The sequence below is a fragment of the Belonocnema kinseyi genome, chromosome 1, assembly GCF_010883055.1.
Source record: "Belonocnema kinseyi isolate 2016_QV_RU_SX_M_011 chromosome 1, B_treatae_v1, whole genome shotgun sequence".
NCBI lineage: Eukaryota > Metazoa > Arthropoda > Insecta > Hymenoptera > Cynipidae > Belonocnema > Belonocnema kinseyi.
This window is the reverse complement of record NC_046657.1, coordinates 159,323,217-159,333,689: the sequence shown is the minus strand read 5'-3', so window position 1 is coordinate 159,333,689 and position 10,473 is coordinate 159,323,217.

Below are 10,473 nucleotides of genomic sequence, written 5' to 3'. Positions count from 1 at the left end.
AAATTTTTTTTTTTTATGCTAAAAATACAAAAAACATAAAAAAGTGCTTTTTCCAAACTCGTCAAACAATTCTCATAATATGAGATACCCCAGGAAATAGCTAATAAAATGCAAAATAAAGTATTATTTTTAATGAAAGACTTCATTCTATGTTTCCGAAGTATAAATTTACTGCTATTTAGATATATTTAGTTTTTACAGTAGTCACAAACACTTTTGTAACCAATTTCCCCCGCGCAGCCACAGTGTTATAAAAACCACCGGTATCTCATATTATGAGAACCACACCGTGCAACTAGGCACTTACTATGTCTGACCTGCACAATGAAAAACTTCAACACTATCGATATATTTCCTAAAAAGTTATTCAATCCCCATCACTCCAGACAAACTTTACTGCTAAATACATATTTAATGTATAATAAATAGGGTTTAAAGAATTTCCTTCCAAGAACTCGACCACCATCGATTTCACAAAAAGTTCGCCTATAATCTTTAGAAGCCCAATGAAAAATGGACTATACCACGAAAATACTCTTTCTTAAAGGGCTACAAGTTAGTGATAGAACCAACAGAGTGGGTCTCTTAGTTTAGCTGACACCCCGCTTTCTCATATTACGAGAATATCTCATATTCCAGTTCTCTCCTTTATATTAGGGTGACCCAAAAAATCACATTTGAGACATTTTTACGGGCTTGTTGGCCAAATCGTTCTCGTAGCCAAATAAATTTATGCCTATTTTTTTATTTTCAAAACCAAATATTTTTAGAACACGCTCTGGTCATTTTTATGTCACATGGAGTTTAACATGTAAAATGTTTCCAATTTTTATTTCTTCGATTTTGGACAGGAAATTAAGAGTCAATTTATTTGATATTTGATATATTTTTTCACTTACCGATGAATATTGTATTTATCGCATTTTTATATCTCAGAAATATTATGTAAAAGTTTTAGGCATATAAAAATGGCATAAAATGGCAATATTTGGAGGCTCATTGTGACCCTCAGGTATGATTGTGTAACTTGACATTTTGAATAGACATTCTTTAGACTATTAAGAATAGATATCTAAAAGAAAAATGATTAAAAGTATCATTTACGTTGAGTAAAGAGTAGGAAAAGCTTATGAAAATTGACACAATTAAGTTGAACACCAGCTGAAGGAACTGGAGGTGGACGGCTGTAAAAAAAGTTGACCCTCGGTCGGGCCTCTCATTGTGCACCGTATTTGCTGGGTCCCAAAATACGGTCACTGACATTAGTAGTGGTGCAAAGACGGAGGTGGAAAGGGAAAGGTATTTCAGAACGAATGGATTGCAGATGGATGAAGTTAGCAGAATGCACGAGGAAGGAAGGAAGGTATATGAGTTAGTTCAAAAGAATGGCATGGAGAAAGAGAAGGCAGAAGGAGAGGAGAGGATAAGAGAGTCAAGGTATAACGGAAACTATGTGTGGATTATGCCAAGGGAGAGAGCGCAATATTTGTGTAAGAAAGGAGAGCAAGGAAGTCAGGAACTTATCGCGAGAATGAATTGCGGTTGCATGGATAATTATAATAGGTTCTGGCTTTCTGGAGAGAAGAGAATGTGTGAATTGTGCCGGAAGGGGGATGCAAAATTGGAGCATTGGTTGGAGGTATCTGAAGAGGTGGAGAAGAGGGGGATAAGCATGGAGGTATTGTTGCATGAAAGGGGTGACAAAAGGGTAGTAGCATGTATGAAGGGGGTGTTGGGTAAGACAGAGAAGAAGAGAAGGAAGGAGGAAGAGGAATGGAGAAGGAAAGATTGTAAATAGGAGAGGAAGTAGATGTAAGAGAAATGTAAATATTGTAAATAGTAGTTAAGTATTAGGTGTTAGCCGCAGAGACAGATGTTGGTAATGCGAGGTATAGCGACGAAAGAGCGAAATGCGTGCGAGGCAAGGCGAGGCGCAGCGAAGAAGGTTAGGCTATCGGAGCGAGCAGATTAGTTATAAGGTGTGGATAGATAATACTTTGTAAGACGTAGTTGTAAGAAAATTCTGTACAAAAATAAAAGTGTAAGCAAGTCAATTTTTTAAGGCCAGCAGGCCAAAAAATAAACGTTTATCTATCTAACCAAGTAATAAATCTATGGCTGCTCTCTGGGTTAAACCTGTAGCTGGTGTAAGGACTTCTTTACTTCAAATCAGGAAGCTTTGAAGCCTTAGAGCGAGTTCTAAAAATATTTTGTTTTGAAATTAAAAAAATAGGCATACATTTATTCTCCTACGAAAACGATTTGGCCAACATGCCCGTTGAAATTTCTCAAATGTGATTCTTTGGGCCACCCTAAAGTATATATTTAATACAGTTATATTTGCTTCTTTCATTCCTCCTTTATTATCACATATATAAAATAGTATAAATATGACCCTCTATATACCGAAATATTTTTTCCGTGTTGGTAACGACACGTGGCGACCTTGAAATTACCAAAATCTGCCGTGGGTCTCATCGTATTATTAAATTATTACTATACCATTAAGCCAAATCGGTAAGCGGAACTCACTCGGTTCTAGCATCATTAAACTACCGTCCATCAAAGAATTCATTTGGGAAGAGTTGGCTCGTGAAATATAAATTCTCCCATTTTGCTTTTTTTGATTTAAATATCGGAAAATTGTAAGATTCCCGTTAAAAAAGTTATCGACCCGTTTAAGAATTCTTTCTCAGTTTCTTTTTATTCTCCTGGAAAAAGTTATATAGTATTTACAGAAAACTAGGTCCGTAATTATTACTGATTTTTTGTCTGATGTCCATCACTTCGGGACAAATTCGGTAATTCCTCAAGTAGACATTTCTTCCGCGCACTTTTACAGTTATTTTATGGACATGAAATATTTAAAAATCAACTTTTAGACTATTTAGAATGTCAAATAAAAAGCGAATTTCGTCCACCCCCCCCCACTCCAAACATTTACAATAATGTATTTTTAAATCAAAATATTTTAATGCACCTCGGAATATTTCAAGGTGCTTCAAGATAATTCACATACTTCGAGATACTTCACATACTGTAAGGTTTTTTGAAAATACTTCAAAGTATTTCAAAGTGCAAGATATTCTGAAACGTCATTATTATGTGAAATAGCTATACGTGACGTTTGGTCGCTGTATATTTCCAGGTTTTATATTTAAGCGTATATAACCTGGAGCAATACAGTGACCAAACGCGACGTAGAGCTGTACACCTCCCAAATGCGACGTGGAGCTGCACGGAGAAACTCTTGTTCGTAAAATTCGGCATTATAATATTGATCTTTACAAAAGTTCGATCACAATCTAGGATATAGCCGAGAAAATAGTATTATTGCCGCAGCCATACGAAGAAATAGATTTTCCATTTTATTTATAAATATACTACAAAACTAATAATTGGCATTTATAGTTAGAAAAATTCAAATTTTTGATTGCAGATTGAAGTTGGAAAAAGTGATATTCACAAATTACATGTTAAAACAGTAGTTGCAATACCTAGCAGTTAAAATAACAAGAGTTGCAAAGTAGGTAAGAAAAATTACCATTTTCAATGGGAAGGTGCAATGAACGGAAAAACAATTGAATGTAGTGCTTCACGATTCAGTACCAAATGACGTAATTACAAGCGTCGAAGTTCATGAGGATGATAAAATTCCTAAACCTTATAATTTGTTTTACCACGGGAAAATATCTCCGTTCTGCTGCCCCGGAGACCCGTGTTCAATTTCCGCCAGGACTGATTTCTTCTAACAAGATTTTTACTCTTTCAGTTTAGAATAAAATATAAATATCTAATTGTATGTTTAATGTATAAAATGTATAGTGCGTGAAGTGAATGCGAATTTATTTTTATTTTGCTCTTACGATCATGGCAGTTTTTCCTATTTTCTACGGGAAAAAATAGAAATGCGTAGAATGAACATAGATAGAATGTCTTAACTATTGTGTTTTGTGAACTGCACAGTTGTCCTAGGGATTATAGGAACTTCCTTTTGGTATAAGTGCAATTATTTAATCATTTATTTTATATTTCAATAAACACAGTAACTTCAGAGTTTAATATTAACAATAGTAATTCTTGTAATAGTGACTCTATATCCTGACTAGCTATTGTCGCTTCTAGAAATAAATATTATACTATCAAATTTTATAACTGAAAGTTTCTCCGTGTGTATGCAATGGACGAATTGTTTTCTGATAAATCGTCTAAATGAAGTCATAGGCTATTTTTCAAAGAAATTGCTTAATTTTTGTACAGAAATATTGTTGAATATTGAACAATATGTAAGTAATATGTAATATGTAATATATAAGTAACTTAAACAATATTGAAATATTGTTCTCAATAATGCATATTTTTCCTCCCCTAAACGTCCCTAGATTTATTAAAGGAATCTTTTACTATCTTCCTCTAATTATATTATTGGTATAAAAAAATTATTAGGCTCATTTTTCTATCAGGCTTAAGATGGTCACGCCCCAACATGTCGAAGGTATTTTTTGTTATTGGTATTGGCACGACGAAATTGCAATACATGTATTGTACATTCACGTCATTCATGAAAATGAAGTAATTCACGAAATCTATGGAGTTCGTGATCTTCATCGATTCACAGAAGTCACGGAATTCGTAAAATTGATGGAATTCAAGGAACTCATGAAATTTACGGAATTCACGGAATTTATGAAATTCAAGGAATTCAAAAAAATTCATGAAGATCACGGAATTCGCGGAATTCATAGAATTAAAGGAATTCACGAAATTTATGGCATTCATGCAATTCGCGGAATTATTGGAATTAAAGAAATTCCAAGAACTCTCGAAATTCATGAAATTCAAGGAAGTTATGGAATTCGCAGTATTCATGTAACACCCGCAATTCACGGAATACATGCAATTCGCGGAATTTATGTCATTCAAGGAATTCACGTTATTCGAGGAATTAACGTAATTCAAAGAGCTCATGGAATTGAATTTCATCAATTCCTTGATTTCCATGAATTCTTTGGATTCCGCGAAATTCGTGAAGTTATCAATTGAGTGAATTCCTTGATTTCCGTGAATTCTTTTGATTTGGATTTGACATATTGGGCAAAGCTTGGTTTTACCCCACCATCTACGTACTGGGTTACTAGCTACGTGCTTGATAGGGGACATACAGCTTAAGGTGGGATCCAAACCACCAGAACCTCGGTAAAAGTACCTAGAGAAATTTACAGAGACACTGACTCAGGGATCTAATCCCAGAGATACAATAATCTAGTATTCATTAATTCTGTCCACAATGAAGCTCTGACGTTTTCTTTCGCATTTAGCGAGTTTCTTGTCTCAAGATTTTTTCTGTCATGTCAAATTAACACTGTATGAGTATACGTCAGTTTGACATCTTATAAAATACTGATTAAGGAATAATTCAATTTTAAGCGTAGGTCGGAATCGATTAATTTTTAACGCTTCAAGTTTGAATTCATTCTTTTTTAAAGTTTTCAATTAGCAAGCATATTATTTTCATTATTTGCTGAATGTTTAGACGTTACAGTTTCAAAATATTTTTAAGTCTTCTTCAGTTGTCTAAAGCAATTTAATTTTTGAGAGCCTAAAATATTCAAAATCGTAGAATATCAAATTCAAAAACTTGATAGTTGCACAATTTTCAGTTTATAGGATTTGTAATTAAATACTAGAACTAGGTATTGAAAGTTGATTTTTCTTTTAATTGAAAAAGTTCCAAAATATGGAATATTTCAATGCAAAAAGAAAAATAATATTATAATTTGAGGTGTAAGATGATTCAATTTAAAAAATTGGAATCATAATAATATTGTTTCGCAATTTTTTAACTTTTAGCTTTTAATTTTTTATTTTCAGTTTTATAGGTTGAATGCATTTTATTAAAATTGTCCGATTGTTAGTTGAAGATAAAAAAACGAAGAATTTGAATTTGAAAAATATTTTAGTCCAAGATTTTAAGAATGTATAATAATTCTAAATAAAGTGATAACAATTAAACAATTTTGAATCATTACAATTTTTGAGTTTTGAATTTTCATGTTGAAAGCTGAGTTTCTAATTTTTAGCATGCAAAAGTTTTAATGTAACAATTTTTGATAATTACCATTTTTTGATTTTGAAGAAGTTCAGATTGCTTTAATTTTAAATGTTCCGTAGCAGAACTTTTTTTTATTGTTTATGATTCCCATATTAAATCATTCAATTTTGAACGCTTTTAATAAAAAATAATATTTATGAGGGGGTCCTGTATAATTGATGCGTCTGTTACGGCGGTAGCTACGCCCATGAATTTTAATCTGAAATTATTCAATTTGGAACATTTTCAAATTGCCCTATTCTAGAAATTTCAATCGAATCATTTAATTTTAAGGTTCCTTAATTCAGAATAAAATGTTTTAATTTTTAACAGTGTTTATTAGAAGTGATACAATTTCAATTTAGCTCTAATAAAATTGTCAAAATTGATTTCCATATTATTTAATTTCATGCAGTTTTACTTAGATATAATAAATTTTAATTCCTTTTCGGTTCATTCAAAATATTATCCTTTTTTCAAAATATTGTAGCCATTCTAAAATGATGTTCTTAATTCGAAATCGTGCAATATATTTATTATTTTTATTTTAAGCGATATGAATTAGAAATTATTATTTAGGTTATATATTCGCAGAATTTTGACCTCTAGGAAGATTGTATGATGGTACAACACACAGTACCTTCGCACCTTCAAACTTCAAACTCGACACTCGGAAATCCGGTTGACTCAGGACATAGTTTTCTGAAGTTTTCCTCTCCCCTGGCCAAATGCGAAGGCATATTAAAATCTAGATACTTAAAAACATTTATTTACTGCTATTGCCCCAATATAAATCATCCGATAATTATTTATCGATTCAGAAGACTTCAGAACTATAGAATTTATAAAGTACATACTCGTTGGTAATAATGAAATTGTGGCACGTATGATGAAAACCGATCGGAAGAGAAAGAAGGCTTGCCCGCTGAGCTAACAAATTAATAAATCTACCTTTCCGACTGGGAACGTGTAAATACGGGTATCTAGATGTAAGTTTCTGCGCAATAAAGTATCTCGGTGTGTACGCCTGGACTCGCAAGATTTTAACCCTTACATCGTATCTAGATACGACTAGGGCATAAAGAAAAATATATCTCGATGTCGTATCTACATACTTGTAGATACTCGGATATAAGTGTTTGAATATGCGTAAAGCTACCGCTTGCCTATTGTGTAATCTTGACATCGCGCGAAAGTTCAATCCACGATAAAGTCTCGTTACTTGCTATTTATGTGGGTCTTAGACCTTCATTGTTAACTATTGGTACAAGGGGGCCCTGCGACTCATATTTAATTCTAAATCTATACAGTATATGCTAGATTATTGTAATTATTTTAGGCATTAGAATATAAGGAGCAGGCTCTTTGATAGTCCTTATCTTAATTCAGGATTCTTAACTGTACTTTCTAATGAATTACTCTCATTGAAAATCCATTCCTTTCATTGTATCTTATTTCTTCTTCCTTGAGGAACAGTTTAGTACAAACATAGAATCGCTGCTTTTTTTACGAGTGGAGTACGCCTTGAGCAAAGATCAGACAAATATAAAAAACGGCTTTGTAGAGGTAGCATGTGAAATGTACCGTAGCATGTGCAATATCCTAAAGTAATTGAAACATTGTGAAATACCTTGAAATGTCCGAAAGTATCTGAAATATATTTAGAAATACTTGGAATTATCCAGAAGTAAATAAAGAACCTAAAAATATCTGGAAGTACCTTGAATGTATATGAAGTACATAAAGTATTTAGAAATATCATGAAGTACCCTGAAGTACCTCAAAATATCATATAGTACATTGACATGACTAGAAATATATTTAAATGCTCTAAAATAAATGTCATGAAGTATCTTGAAGTACTATAAGATATCATGAAGTGCGTCGAAACACTTGAAACGGGATTAAAGATCATAAATTACTTTGAAACGACACGATGTACGTCGAATTACTTTGAAATGGCATGTGATACATCGAAGTACTTTGAAATACATTGTGGTGCATCGAAGTACGCCGAAGCACATTGAATTATCATGAAGTACCTAGAAATACTCTAAACTGTCATAAATTACTTTGCAGTACTTTGAAACAGCATGGAGTACCAATAATGAATGACCAAAAATGGATTATAATATTATGTTAGTCAAACTTGACGATATCATAGAGATATCAAAGAGAGCCTGGAAATACCTTAAAAAACTAGCAATATCACGAAGTATCTCCAAGTACTTTTCAATAGAATAAATACCTCAAAGTAATTTAAAATACGATGACGTACTTTGAGATACTTCATAATTAAAATTTAAGAAATTTAAATTATATTAAAATTCATTAAAATATGGTAGTTGTTCAAATTTGGTCGTTGAATTCTTGATTTTATTTTCAGGAGAAAAAAGTATCTCTAATTTTTTTTAAATCACACGAAGTACCGTAAAATACTTTGAAATATCATGAAGATGGACATAATTTAATGAAGATACTTAAATTACAAAATATTACCGCAATTAAAATAGATTTAATTCATATGCAACAATCTTTTCGCCTGACGTCTCAAGTCATCGGTAGATAACTGCAAATCGATCTCTAACACCATAAAGTACCTTGCAGTACTTTTAAATATCACGAAGTATCAAGTACATTAAAATATGTTAAATAGTTTACAAAATATGTATAAATAGCGGACCCGCCGCCATTTTTCTACTCAAAACTATCAGGATGTTCAAAAGCTTAAAAAATAAAATATATATATGCACACTGTTAAAAGTGTTTGGAACTCTCCAACACTTCCACAAGACTTATACAATAAAAGCGCAAGGTAAAATTGAAATCATAGTATTGGAATGACGAAATTGCAATACATGTATTATTGTAAATCGTGATATCAGCGTCCAGCTTTCTGATACTTGTATTAGAGCGTTTGTAAGACAGAAATGGTGCACAAAGAAATCACGGAATTAATGGAATACAAGGCATTCATGGAATCAACCGAATTCAAGGAATTCACGAACTTAATGAAATTCACGGAATTCATGACATTCATGGAATTCGTGGAATTTAAGAAATTCACAGAATGTATTCAATCCGCGGAATCCATGGAATTCATGAAATTCACAAAAGTCACGGTATTAAAGGATTTCATGCCATTGATGGAATTCACGAAATTAAAGGAATTCACGGAATTGATGTAAATCATGAAATTGAAGATATTTGCGGAATTCTTGGAATTCACGGGATTGATGAAATTCAAGGATGCATGGAATTCACGAAATAGAAGGAATCCGCGGAATTTATGGTATCCATAGAATTCATATAATTTGCGGAATTCGCGGAATTCATGGAATTAAAGAGGTTCAAATAATTTACGGAATTCAAGGAATTCACGGATTTAAGGAATTCGTGGAAGTCCATGAATTCCATACATTCCGTGAATTGCGTGATTTTCATTAATTCCACGATTTCCTTGAATTTAATGAATTAATCGAATTCCATGAATTGGTTGAATTCCGCGAATTCAATGAATCTCAACAATTTTGTAAAATCCATTAATTCTTTTAATTCGTTGAATTACGTGAATTCCATGAATTTCCTGAATTCTGTGAACTCCGTAAATTCTTTGAATTCCGTAAATTCCATGCATTTCTTAATTTCGTTAATTACCGGCAATTCCATGAATTCTTTGAATCTCATAAATCCTTGTATTTCGAGCACGCCGTGAATTTCTCGAATTTCATGAGTTCCTTGAATTTCGTGAATTCCATGAATTTCCCTAATTCCATGAATTTCTTGAATTCCATAAATACGCACGTTATATATACATTAATTATATTAATAAAAGTTTTACCACCGCCAGAAAACTTCTTTTTCAGAAATAGGTGTTTTGAGAAAATATTAACATTTTTTAAAAAAATTTTCGCTTCAATACGTGTCAAGATATCCAACCGCAACTATGATACAGAACTCGCTACTTGACTTGTGTTGTAAAATTTCAATAGATGTGAGATGCCATACCAATGTCCGCATTTGGAAACTACAACATTATGTATTTTAGCTTTACCTTACGTTTCGAAAATAAACTTCCAAAACATGAAGTGGAAGTTCCCAACAGAAATTTTTAACAGTGCAGTATATCCTAATAATAACATAACATGACAGTGAACACTACTTTCTTGGATTTTTTTTAGTTTATGGCACCTATTTTAAAGAAAATGTATTTCTTTATCACCAATAAGTAGTAAGGTATTATTAATGATTTCAATATCGCATACGTATATGTGAAGTACCTAGAAATAGTTTGAAGTAGTTTGAAGCATCTTGAAGTAGTTTGAAGTAATTTGAAGTAGGTTAAAGTACTCTCAAGTGTGTTGAAGTATTCAGAAGTAGTT